Below are 14,599 nucleotides of genomic sequence, written 5' to 3'. Positions count from 1 at the left end.
AGTATGTAGGAGTTACATGAGTCATGTTAGGGGCCTGACACCAGGGTTGATGGGGTTGGTAATCCACCGCACAACCTACACGGTAGAAGAACAAGAAGAATATAATAATATTTATTAATATTATTTGAGATGTCTTTATAAAAGGTTTAGTAAAACGATTAATGAATTTGGAGGAAGCAAGAGAATTGTGTCAGGATCGAAGTAAATGGAACTCCATAGTCTCTACTTACCCCAGTGGGAAATAGGCGTGAGTTTATGTATGTATGTAAGTATAGCAATTCGCTCAGTCGATATACGTACTTTGTTTATCAATCCATATTTTATGTTCACATTATATAATCTAAATGCAAACGAATACTAACTATATTTGTAGTACACTTCGTTTGTTTTTTGTATAACGAACTGGCAAACAAGTCTTGTTTATTGTTGACTGAACACATTCTATAGTAGATGACGTGTGGTAGCCATTTTAACTACCTACATATTTTACCATACTCAAAACTCACGCTCATAATCTCTAGTGGGGTGGGCAGTATCACAAGAACATAACATAGCTTCACGTCTGAATCCCCGAAGATGTAGATAGATTCAAATTCAAATTCAAAAATATCTTTATTCAGTAGGTAACATAGTTACACTTTGAATCGTCAATTTTAACATAACGAACGTCTCATCCGCCTAAAACTACTGCAGCTGACAACCTGTATAGCCGGGGAAAAGAAACTGCAAGAAAAGCCTCGGCACAGGGCCCTTGACGTTCTTTAAAAAAATAAACATAAAATATTGGTATACAATTGAGTAATTTAGCTGCCTAATATCAGTTCTCAGACAGTTAATCAAACAGATAGACAGAAGTGCTTAGAAGGTATACACATTTTCTCGCGCCAGCTATACGTTTTGTCGTGGTGTGGTCTGAAATAAACATAATTATTTGAATTTGGAATGTTCGTTGCGGCATCTAATTGCACAAAATACATAAAAACCCAAATGTACCAGGCTCTGCCCACTTCGTTAGGGATGGCGAGCGCGTTATACGTACCTATGTGTCCTATCTATATATCTATCTACCTATCTATGTAGATAATAAAAATCACCATATTCATTAAGAATGTCATTAAAATCAAAGAAGATAATTAACAAAATGGAAGTAATTCAGAAAGTTGTTTTTCTGCTCGCTGGGAGTTCTCAAGTATTCTTCAAGGAAAATAAATAATCATCTTTTTAATTAACATTTTTACGTAAGATTAAAAGCAACCTAATGAGATCCGTGTGATAAGAAGAAACAAACGAAACAAAGAAAAAAAAATATTTATTCGACATACTTATTGTTTTACATAAGAGCCGTGACAGCATTTTTTTTTGACGTGACTTATTGTAGATTGCCGCAGATGGCATTAACTACTTGGCCGGACAAATGGGAAGCGCTGAAGGCTCTCACCCGGTAACCGTGGCAGCCCAATTGGATAAACGCTTGACTCTCACTGAAGTCGCATGTTGGAACCCTGGATTGGTGTTGTTTATCATTTGCTAGGAAGATTTAGGTTTTAGGGTATTAATAATTAATTAATTATTTTGACTGTAATTTTTAATTTTAAGTTGACATTGATTTATTAATTACTAAAAAAATATATAAATATAAATATATTCTTTTTATTTAAGTAGATTTTAATTTTGTTTTTATTTCTGAAGCGTGTATTTTAATTTTGTATGTCGATATATAATGGACCCGCTCTCTCTCTCTCTCTCTCTCTCTATTTAAGAGCTGCGCTCTTGTCGGTGGAGTAATCGCCATTGCTCTTTTCTTCCCGCCAAAACCTTCACCTCCTGATACGACACGACCTGCCCCTTCTCTTTTATTTGTTTCATAAATGTTCTCCTAGGTCTACCCCTTCCTCTCTTCCCTTCAATTTTTCCTTCTATGGACCCTGTGAAGTCTGAAATATAGAACATATTAGAGACAAGAATAGTCTCTGCTTACCCGGGTGGGAAATAGGCGCGTATTTAGTGATATTTTGATATGTAATAATATACTGTGGCCGCCTTGTGCTTATCGGAGCGGTGATTCATTGGATGGGTGACCGTTTCGAAGCTTTTGTATCGGGATTCTCCTTTCTTCGGAAGTTTTGAACGTGTTGTTCTATCACAAAGTGGATAAGTAAAACAGTCAGAGCCAAGAGATCTCGGTGCGCGATTCGGATTCGCACTTGACCAGATTTTTAATTTACATACCTATGTGTCTTCCTTGTAGCGAAAATATTTATATACAAACCTAAAATTTAAATTTGACCTCAAAATGCGATAGAGGCTTTCGTACGAGTTGGTACTATTAATAACCTCGGAGAGGTCAGTTCGATATTGGTAAAGAACTTTAGGGCTTAATCCCCAAAAAGGATAAATTCATTTTACACACCGTAATCCCGGGATATTGTGTTGATTAGGGTCTAAAGGTCGAACAATTTACTACCTAGTTACTTTTAGCTTATGTGTGTGTGTTAACCCGAATTATATTGCGTGGGGTTCAAGATAGTGAGAAGTGTAGCATTCAAAAACAACAGACCAGACCAGACCAGTTCATACCTACGGGGTATAATGTAGAATCCATACCCGGGGATACGGGTGAAGACCTCAACGGTTGCAGAGGCGGAGATGGGAGCCATTGGTACCGCAATGCAGGACGGAAGAGGCGACTCGCCTCTTCAGGGACTGTAACCTGGAAACTGACAGAGGGCAGCAGTAACTGTTAGTACTATTCAGAGGCGGAGGACAGGCGTCCTAGTACGGCTTTGAAATAGACTACTCTGGGCGACATCCCACTCGCGTCAGACAGAGTACTGCAGGGCGGAAGGCAAGAGGGAAACCACTGCTCTATTTTTCCCTAAAAAGTAGCATGGAGAATGCTACAACGCCAAGAGCGTGGCTCTTAAATTAGTAATGATGAGCATTCAGAAACAAACCAGGGCCCACAAAGTGATTTTTGTGATTTGTCCCGACCGGGATTCGAACTTGGGACCTCCGGATGGTGAGCCCAACGCTCAACCTCTGAACCACGGAGGCCGTTATTCCCAACTATCATCTAATCTTGCTTATTAGACTAGTAGGTACAGATGAGCAATATCATGTACCCACTTTAGAAACTTGTCGCACTATCATATTTGACATTTTATAAGACTTACGGTTTAATATGTCAAAAAGTTAATGTGACATGGTTTCAAAGTGTGTACATATTAGTACTCGTGACCGTACTTGATTTTTGTAACTATAGTGTCCAGTATCTATTGCGTACTTCTAGATGGATTTACTATAAACCTTTCAGGTCACGTATGTCATACCTAGCTACTTATATTGGAATTCCAGTCAGCTTCAGTAAGGATAGCTACGAAAATTGGTTTATTGATTTAAGCGACGTTCTTTCTCTCAATAGCTGATTTGATCTTACTGGCCTGTCGTAGAATAATAAATAATGCTACGTATAGAACGGTAACTCTCCCCTCCCACCAGCTTCTGAGCTAGGTTTACCTCACCCCTTCGGTCTTACTTTAGTCTCCAATCGTATGGGCGCCAGACGTCACACACACAGATACGCGTGTACGATGACGTCAATGTGTAGTGTGTAGTAAAACGAGGTCGTGCGAAATGTATGGAAATTCGTTTTTAGCTGGGAATTTATACGTCCCAATACTCAAACTAAAAAATAACCTTACTTTGAATCGCCAATTTTGACGTAAATATATTTTTGGAACGTCTCTCTAATACTGTCGGGTTATTGGTCAATGTAAATTTTTGGGAGGGTGTTTTCTTAAATTTCTGCCTAAAATTGGCGTGTGTCCCTTAATTTTTTTGTCTGGCGATTACCCCTCCCTTTGCTTTTCGGCAGATATGGAAATGACAGGTATAACTTAAAATAAACTTAGATGGTGTCTACAGGAATTAGCACTAACATAACAAATACTTTATTGCACAAACGGGAAAAAACAAAATACAAAACAAAAGAGAAATAGAATGAGTACAATAGGCGGCCTTATTGCTAAGTGGCAATCTCTTCTAGGCAGCCTGTAAGTATAGGAGATATTTTTAAATTTTTTAATATTATAGTGCAGCATGAGAATATTGCCCTTTAAAAGACTTATGGTTGTGTGATCTTATGGTTTCCCTTAGATCAACGAATGGGAGCTTATTTTTCTATGACAATAAACAATTATTTTTATTTTTTTTTATTATTTGCTATGTGATTATCTAAAAGCAACTTTACCGCTATCCAACCGCGCCTTATCTACATTAAGACGTTCCCTATGTATCACGGGTCTGAAACTCTTAAAGACAAATACAGTGAAGCTCAAATCTAAAACAAATATCAAATCAAATCATATGAACCAATCAAATGTTTGCATTACCGGGAATTGAAAATATTATCTGGGAGCCAACAGCTGTCACGTTACTGAAATTATCGGTCGTTCAATTAACGATGGACGTTAACCGCGCCCGTAATTTCTATCGAGGTGGACAGAGCTAAAGGTAAACTACGCTTAGTTCTTCAGATTTACAGATAAGTAGAGACACAGAGTAGTAGTGATCTAGTTCTGTACAATAAAATATATTTAATTTGATTTGATAAGTATGAAATGATTTTGTTTTTGTAGCGCTTGTTTGTGCTAAGAGAAACACACAAAGAGCAATTAAAAACTAAATAAAAACTAAATTCATCATCCCCCTAGCATTATCCCGTCGTTCACAGGGTCCGCTTACCTAACCTCAAGATTTGACAGATCCGGTTTTTCACAGAAGCAACTGCCTGTCTGACCTTCCAACTCGCGAAGGGAAAACCAGCCCAAAACAAATCACATACCTCCAAAAATGAATTTCTCGGGAATGTGGGTTTCCTCACGATGATTTCCTGCACAGTTCAGCACGTGATAATCATTTGATCCAAACATGAACCAGACCCAGGACCGGGTGGTGTAATGAATCGAAATGATGGAAAGTTAACCTATCGCATTTATAAAAAGTCCATCATGATGGAGAGAGAGAACATGACCCCATAACGGGTTTAATAAAGCTATTGAAATGCATTATCCATGATTCTTAGCCCTGGTCGGAAAATGCAAGACTAACTAACATTGAATCCCGGTTCGGGTTCAAAACCATTGAATTCGATATTATAAATTTTAATTTATAAATAAAATAAAAAACACTTTATTGCACACAAATTCACAAAACATTTAAAAAAAAATAATAAAAAAAAAATTAAAAAAAAAAAAATCAAAATTTATGTTTGGATCACAGATAAGAAATTGATTTCACGTGGTTTCCAGGAGTTTTGCTCGGTTAATGGCAATAGACTCGCCCCCTATTACAGTCATGAGAATTTGCCTTTCAACTGTTTTAAGACAGTAGATAAACAAAAACTTTCCAAAAAAGGTTATTATAAAGTTAGTGATTATTTAGAAGATATGAATGCATGGGATTAACTGTCTGAGAACTGATATTAGGCAGCTAAATGACTCAATTGTATACCAATATTATTTTCATGTTTTTTTTTTAAAGAACGTCTAGGGCCCTGTGCCGAGGTTTTTCTTGCAGCTTCTTTTCCCCGGCTATTCAGGTTATGAGAAGCTGCAGTAGTTTTAGGCGGATGAGACGTTCGTTATGTAAAAATTGACTAAAGATATTTTTGAGTGGGTTTATAGACTATACATCTCTGCCTACCCCTTTGTAGATACAGTCGTGATGCTTTGTTACGTTATGTAAAAATGAATGAAGATAGATAAGTATAACAAAGTACAAAAGCTCCCCGCGTTTAGAATGTAAAATACTGAGGGAGTGCATGTTTCGTTTGCATCCAAAAGAGAAATCCTCGAATAAAAGGAAAGATAAAAGAGAAAAGAAAGGGAAAAATAAAAGACATTGTTTCCCATTCGACTACGCGATAGGAACAGGAGTACCTATTTAAACGTTTTGGCTTTATCAAAGGTTCTCTGTAACGTAGGGGTTGATATTGAGATCATCAAGCATTTTTTGTCGTAACTTATTGTAGATTTTCATTGGCTGGTAATTGCAGCGACGTGCTACATGGTACAAAGGCAGGCAAATAAAATAGATCTGATGGTGCAAAACCTATTAAGATAGTTCATCATGTCAGAAAAGGCACAACTGTTTTTATGAAAAGCAGCTAAAGCGTTATTTTTTATTTTACTTTATAACACCAACAACTACTATACTTACTTACATATAATTTCTAAAACAAATAAAGGTGATTGTAAATAAAATTAAAGGTGACTGTAAATACAATTATAAGTGATCGCAAATACAGTTAAAGGTGATCGCAAATACAGTTACAGGTGATCTCAAATACACGCATACACTACGATATTATATATTTTCTTTGCTCCCAGCCCTTCAGAGATGTTCAACAGTGTCATTCCATACCTCATAAGGTTTTAAAGATTAATGTTATTTTTAATTACCTATTTAGTTTAAGAGATAGAGTCTCTGTTCCTATCTATTCCAACGAGTACAACGAGTGAAAATGAGCACCATTACCTTTTCACAGCCTATTCAGCCATGTGGTGAATTCCATCTAAGGAAAATGTATACTGAATCTCGTATTAAATAAACTTTTCACCGTATACTTATCCACTTGTATACCGCCATTATTGGTATCATATGTAAAGCTCCAAACGGCGATATCGATAAACCCACAAAACCATGAAAATTGTGTTGTTACTCTATTGCGTAAAGATCATAATAATTTTAATTTGATATAATCATGAAATTAAAAAACCGTGGACGCAAAGTCGTAATTTCATTCACAAAATTTACAAACGTTAACGCAACGAAGCAAAAACTGCGCGTTTCGTCTCATCCAATGTCTTGCAGCTTCAGTAAACATATTTTTATAAACATATCGTACATTTAAACAGTTGCTAAATTGCTATAAATGCTAAAAAGTACAAAATTAAATAGCCAAAGAATAGTTAGAGTTGAAGACTCACCAAAGAGTAGTCACAATCCGATAAAGCACACACACTTCACAGCACAACACACGTATATTTCAGTCGCTCAAAGCCTGAAGCGACCGCGGAGGAGCGTCGAGCAAGACTGGCCCGAGCGCTTGATAACGACAAAGATTATTTGACCAGAAGCGTCATTAATAAAATACGTATTTTACCTAATTTTGGAAAACTAATAATTTTTGTATAAATGAGGTAATTTTAACCTTTAAAGAAAAACGAACGTTTCATTTTAAGGACAATGTTGCTCAGTACATTGCCTGTTGCATTATTAGTTAATTAATGACATTGAGCTCAAACAAACAAAGATTGTTTAAACGAACAATCGCAATGTTTACCAGTAAGAAATAGATTGTGGTTACCTTGCGCTTTATAACCACGTATTTCTACCGTTTACTAAATGAATAGAATCTACTAAGTATATTTAATAATATTTTTTACATCCAAACAAAAGTAAAGTGATGTATCCAATCTTTATTTTTAATACTTATTTGTATTTATATATTGATTCATTTTTATTTACATTATTTAGATTAATTAATTACTATGATTGGAAAGTTGTGCTTTATTTACGTAAAATATTTTCCAAAACAAATAAAGTGAATCCCAATTTAATTATAATAATAAAATCATTCATAAAAAGCTAATGTAACAATTTATTTACTTAGTTTCTTCATTTTCGTCTCTCAGAGACAATATTTCCGATTAAACTTCAACTGCGGTTCGCGTCACATAATCTTCATCAAGGCTTTCTCTGCGCTCTCTTTTACACTTATACATTTAAATCGATCTATCTCTGTCACTCACATGGCTGAACTGCGAATGTAAAGCTGAGGAAAATGTGCCTGTAGCTCTCAAGGTTTCGTTACGTTACAGGCATTAAACTGCACTGTGTTTAGCGTAGGTAGAAAATGATTATAGATGTATATAGTTATATACTACTACGCTTTGACTTAAGTATCTATTTTGTTATGAACCGAGCACTTTGAGAAATGTTCAAGTTGTTCAACCAGTATTTGTGACAGTGGAGCTTTGTTTTCATTTACTAAACAGTCTTTAGTCAAAATTAATTCTCCATTTTAACAATTAATTTGGTATACGGAGTTTCGTTTAGTGTAACGTTACATCAATCTGAAGTTAAATTAGAAAATAAATTGTTTTCAGGGAGTTTTTGAGGACAATGAAACAGATTTCTGTTTTTTTTTTCAGGTAATTTACCTACCTATTGTGAGTAGATTGGTTCCAGATGTACCAGAAGGTAAGTTTTTGCTTTGCAGCCTTTAATTTGTTTTTATTATTAATACTTTAAAGCCATGATCAAATTAAATGAGCATTTGCATTGAAGAGTGATGTCCGCCTTACCTCACTGGGCAGGGCCCGCTAAATACCCGCGTTGCGACTGACGGCGCGCCTTATGCGGAGGTCCTTTTATAAGACAAATGATGTGTTTTTTTTTAAAGAACGTCTAGGGCCCTATGGCGAGGTTTTTCTTGGAGCTTCTTTTCCCCGGCTTTACAGTAGTGTTCGGGGCGGAAGGTAAGAGAGACACCACTGCTCATTTTTCCCTAAAAAAGTAGCATGGAAAATGCTGCACCGACAAGAGCGTGGCTTTTAAATTGATGATGATGATGACAGTAGTTTTGAGTGAGACGTTCGTTTTGTAAAAAATGGCGATTCAAAGTGTAATTATGTTGCCTACTTCAGTTTATTCATAAAGATATCTCAACCTGTATTAGTCAGGGAAAAGAAGCTGCAAGAAAAACCTCGGCACAGGGCCCTAAACGTTCTTTTTTAAAACAAAAAACATAAAAAGGTAAGTTCCTTATTATCGTCACAAGACAAGAGTTATGAAAGAGTTCTAACCGCATCTTAATCACCGCTCGGTTCCGGTCATCCGACTTATCCTGGTCGTAAATTTTACAACTGTCGTCTGAAGTAGGTAATAAAAATAATAATAAAAAAATGGTGTAAAAGAGAGGATGGAACGCGACAATTATGAATTTCATTCGAGATTTCGAGTAGCCAACCTGTTGACCTACTTCTGTTTCGGTGTTTTATTGGACGTGTTAAATGAAAATGGAGGTGGGGAATAGAGATGGCTATACAGTTCACACCCATAATACTTATCTACCTATTATTTTGAAGGACAGATTATTATCTTATCGTGGTGTTTGTGGATATTGGGGATCTCTCAAATTGTCTGTTTTAACGCGGTAAGATCCGTTATTAACTGTGGTAGCCTAGTTGCAAGGACGCTTGACTCACGTAGTGAGGTCGTAGGCTCGAATCCCAGCACGGGCCCCCGATATCGACCCCGTCGGCGTGGTCGACGATTTCCCTCAATCACCTCTTATCGCTATCGACCCGCTAGGGTCAATTAATTCTTTCAAATATTTTTCCTCTCAGACGACGCCCTGAGCCGAGGTTCGCGCCCAACTGGGCACCCTCAGGGCTGTTGTGATTGTCTGGGTGAGAGCCTTCAGTGCTCCCCATTATCTGGCCAAGTAGTTAATGCCATCTGCGGCAAATCTACAATAAGTCACGTCACAAAAAAAAAAGAATCCCAGCACGAGCATAAATCTTCAAATTTGTTTTCGAAATCATGTTTGTATCATAAATGATTATCACGTGCTCAGCAGCGAGGAAACTCACATTCCCGAGAAATACGTTACGAGGTATGTGAGCTCACCTGTATTGGGCTGGTTTTACTTTCGCGAGTTGGAAGGTCAGACAGGTAGTCGCTTTTGTAAAAAAACTGGACTGGACCTATAAAATCTTCAGGTTAGGTAAGTGGACCCTGTGAAAAACGGGATAACCATTTCAACAACTTAATCATTATCTCTCTAGCATTATTCCGTTTCTCACAGGCTCCGCTTATCAAACTTGAAGGTTCCATGGGTTCATTTCAACAAATTAATATTATATTTTTTAAATATTTAAATGAAAAACGAGAAGCGTTCGTATTTTTTTTTATAAACTTTTGAACTGGTGAACGTGTTCAAAAGTTTCTTTATGCTAAAAAGGGTTCAAACGACTTACTATTTCGTACACAGCAAAGTGGGAAAATTCAAGTTAAAAATGCAGCGATGAAGTAGAACTTTACTACATTTCGTATATTTACATTTATAAGCTTGGCGTCAAAAAAAGAAACTTGTGTGAGTGATATATATACTGGTCTTTAGATAAGGATACAAATAAAACCTAAGCTTAAGATAAAACAGCGTCTGTGGTATAGTGGTCACGGTCTGGAGGTCCGGGTTCGATTCCCGATGGAGAATTTCTTTTTTATGATTATCATGGTGCTTATTGGTGCAGAGGAAACCCACATTTTCAGACTTCCTGTATTGAGCTGGTATTCCTTTTTCGGGTTGATCAGATAGGCAGTCGTTTGTGTAAAAAACCGGACCTGTCTAATCTTCAGGTTGGATATACGGACCCTGTGAAAGATGGTATAACGCTATGATGACAAAAGAATTTATTTTTATTCATATAAGGGGGTTTCTTGAAAAATCAAAGACTGTTGAAGAATAACCATCAGTGTTTATTGTCTTATTGGTTACATCAATCTTCTTCAATAGATTTTATTTTTTACTTACTAGGTAAAAATAATTCATTAGGTAATTGTATGTAGTGTTGTGTGCATACAATCCAACTTCATACTTACAGTTTGGTTCATCTGTATTTTGTAAGTTCTTCTATTCTCTAATTTATTATTCTTTTTTCAAAAGTCCTCATCTTTTTGTACCCAAAACAAAACGCAAAATCTCGCCTCAAAAATCAGATTAACACAACACAGGCACCGTGAAATGACATTATATTCGCTCTCACTCCAGCTGTAACGACATTCGTATTGAGTTAGTCTTCACTTTCGCGCCCATTGACGCAATTTTATGCCACCCGACAAATGTATGCATTTATTTGATTTGTCCTCTTTTATTCAGGGAATTGGATTGAAGGATATGTCACAACCTCACACACCGTCACACACACACACACACACACACACACACACACACACACACACACAAGCGCACATAAAAGTTTTAGGAAAATAGCTATTCATAATGAAACGACATTACATGCCACTTTACAAATAAAAACTAAACCAGGGATGAACGTGGGTTTAAGTACTGGGCAGCCATCATCAAATTCAAATGATGATTTCCAAACAGCTCCAGAATAGTGCCAACATCGCATTCCGGATAACATACTATACTGGTAGGTAACCATGTCCGGAATTCCGTTCACTCCAGATCCGACCATTGTGTTGGATAACGGACCTTTTTTTCCACAATTCACGTCCAGTTACATTCTAGTTTCTAGACTCAGGCTTTGTAGCCGTTCTTTTGTGAATAAGACGGATTTGCAGAAAAAAGTAACTTTTTTGGTGGGCTTTATTAAAAGCTGGCCATTCTTTTGCTATTTGCTGGTGAAAAGAGAGGATAATTGTAAAGTGTTATCTCTGGATAAAGGTGAAGGCCGCAATAATTTGAGGAAACATAACATGGCATCACCTGTATCCCCAAAGGGGTAAGCAGAGGAGTACGGGAATTTGAATATTATTTGTTTCAGTCACAATGCTTATATTTATGTCAACAGAAACTGAAAAACGGCTAGAACTAAATATATCAAACAAGAAACATCATCACTATTTTAAGAGCCACGCTTTTGTCGGTGTAGCATTCTAGATACTACTTTTTAGGACAAAATAGGAAATAGAATAGAAACAGTTTATTATAAAAGGGCGCCACACACAAAAAAAAGACAATAACATCATATCAAATTTCCACTAAAACAATTACAAAAAAAGCAAGACGGATGTTTGCCGAAATGATCATAAGGTGGTGGTGGACGTCCTGAGATAAAAGGGCCTCACTCAGCACAAGTCGCGGCGTGAACCACGACGCTAAATATTAGGGCAGTGGTTTCCCTCTTGCCTTCCGCCCCAACAAACAAGCATAGATTTGGATAATTCCTGTTTACATAACAGTAAGTAGGCAGAAACCCTTACAGAATTTACAACGATCCTGACACATCACTTTCGCTTCTTTCTCTCCCATACATACATACATAAACTCACGCACGTAATCCCTAATGGGGTGGGCAGAGCCACAAGTAATCAAAGACAACTTGAAGCCACTGTTGATACGAAGTCCTAAGATGGATATGATGAACCTTATGGTGATAAGGGATCAGCTTATCGCCCATAACATTATCGTTCATTTTCATTTCTTCCTTTCCCATCTGGCAATAACCACGAGAACAAATTTTGACAAGCGAAACAACTTTATAATCTCTTAACTTCCAATACTCAAAGCTAAGTTATTCACAACCGATGTAAGTATTCCGAGAATGAAATTACATTTTACCGATCTGTTCAAGTCAAAACTCTGCCATTCAAAATGCAAAACGTCTTTAAACTCTGAGCTACTTACAAGAAGTTTCTGGAAGTTTTTAATTTATAATAAGTTAGACGTATCCTCAAAACTCACTCGAGGAATCTAGAGAAGCGAGAACAGTTGAACAATTATCGAAATTCTGTCATTTTCAATGTAGGGAAATAAAATATTTTAAGAGGTATAAATTAATAAGCATTTGTAACCCCAATTTATTCAAACAATTAAAAACAAAACAAACACATCTTATAAATAAAACACCTCCTCCAATGCGTCACATCGAGGTAAGGTGCCCAACGGGCTGGCAGCATTGCCCCTCTGAATCGCCAGACTAATTCTCTGACAGAAATAACTACCGCCCTAGCATCCCCCGAAGCCCCGATAAGACGCATTGAGAGATCCTAGATAAACATTTATATTTTTTTATACTTGACTAATATCTATTGTTGAGAATTTTCTTCCGAGGAGTAGTTGCAGATTTGCCTTTTCTATCCCATTAGAAACATGAGCGTGAGTTAACGTATGAGTACATACATATATAAGACGCACGGATCATCTTACTTTCGGACAATCAAGACAAACTAGGGATCACAAAGTATTTTTTATGGAATGTCCCCACTGGGATTCGAACCCGTGACCTCCGGGTCGTGAGCCCAACGCTCAACTGGACCACGGAGGTCGTTACTACTATCCTAAAACACCACTTTCGCTTCTTCCACTCTCATCAAAGTCTTCATGCATGCTCGCCGGTTAAGAGTACTCTTAACCTGGGCTTTGTTTAAGCAGCCTGGATTTGATTGCAGTATGTTATTCTAAGGGTGGATTGCGTAAGGATCTTTAAACATGTTTAGTGACCCTTACGCAAGCCACCCTAAGCCTTTCACTTAAGGTGATTTACACTTTACTTACTTATTTATTTTTTGTTTGTTTTTATGCGTTTCTGTAGGCTCCGCACGGAAACGGCGCGATTCATATCGTGGCCTTCGACCAATAGCCGTTTGACGTCCATCTACATAGATAGCATTCGTATCGTTTATTGGTCGAAGCGCTTAATATAATCCGCCCGCGCGCGACGCGGTTGTCATGCAGACCCGGCAGGTATGTAATTTTGTATAAGTTTATTTTTTTCCTTATGTTTTTGTGTTGTTTTTGTTGCGCGTGGGACTTGAACATAGCTGGCGAGGAGTGGGTATTATTATGCACCGCTGCCTACACCTTCGGGGATGCAGGCGTGATATAATTCACTGCTTGACCGGAGCTAAAACAATGCGAACTGTCCGAACTATTCACGAGCTAAACCCGGGAAGTTAATTAAAATCAGTTTGGAATGTTAACAAGTTTATAATTGAAAAACTATATTGTAAACTGAAATGAGTTTCTTTTGTTTCACACAACGACTATTCATAGAAAGATGAAGTTTTACTTACGGTTTCACAGATATCGGTGATATCTTTGCGGAGAGATATTAAAGACGGAATGATTTGGATCAGCGCTTAGTCTAAGCGTAGTCAACATAATTATCATCTCCCTAGCTTTATCCCGTTTTTCACAGGGTCCGCTTACCTAACCTAAAGATTTGACAGGTCCGGTTTTTTACAGAAGCTACTGCCTGTCTGAACGTCCAACCTGCGAAGGGAAAACCAGCCCAATACAGGTTAGGTGACATACCTCCGGGGAGTAAGGGGAGAACGGAAAGAACACCTATATCCGGCCCAACTGCCAACCTCACCTGCGCGCGTCGGTGCTTCATTATGAGTCGCTGGCGGCGGTGTCCACTGGACGCCGCGGTGCTCCCTGCTAGATAACGGACGAGGCTCTGGCGACCGAGCAATGGCGGTATAACCATACCACCGGTCGGGCAACCGACCGTAGAGGCAACAGCGGCCTTGGAGTTTAAATAACTTCAAAAATGTCTGGGGCAGAAGGCAACGGGAAACCACTGCTTCTATTTTCCCAAGACAGTCAGCATGAAGGGTCCTCGCAACCCTGATGCTGACCACGATCCTCAGATATGAGGGACCGACCCAAGAGAGAGAGACATACCTCCGAAAATGCATTTCTCGGGAATGTGGGTTTCCTCACGATGTTTTCCTTCACCGCATAAAGGCAAGGCGGTAGTGCTGTGCGGCGGGCTTTAAAACAATAAGTATGTCGAATATTTTTTTTTCTTCCTTTCTTTCTGTTTGTTTTCCGTAG

At 37.8% G+C, this 14,599-nt stretch overlaps 1 protein-coding gene across 3 annotated transcripts in view; it reads right to left on the bottom strand.

The window, feature by feature from the left end:
• LOC126373375 (neuroglobin-like) overlaps positions 1 to 14,599 on the bottom strand; it is a 141,213-nt gene that overhangs the window by 114,840 nt on the left and 11,774 nt on the right. Inside the window, exon 1 of one of the 3 annotated variants that reach the window (XM_050019531.1) lies at positions 6,990 to 7,100. The exons of 1 other annotated variant lie outside the window; for it this stretch is intronic. The gene's annotated coding sequence lies outside the window, so the exon portion shown is untranslated. Of the gene's footprint in view, positions 1 to 2,577; positions 2,675 to 6,989; positions 7,101 to 14,599 lie in introns of those variants that run through there. One more of the 3 variants, XM_050019530.1, reaches the window with a different exon arrangement.

Source organism: Pectinophora gossypiella, chromosome 15 (genome assembly GCF_024362695.1).
Source record: "Pectinophora gossypiella chromosome 15, ilPecGoss1.1, whole genome shotgun sequence".
Classification (NCBI taxonomy): Eukaryota; Metazoa; Arthropoda; class Insecta; order Lepidoptera; family Gelechiidae; genus Pectinophora; species Pectinophora gossypiella.
This window is presented reverse-complemented; position numbering and strand designations above follow the sequence as displayed.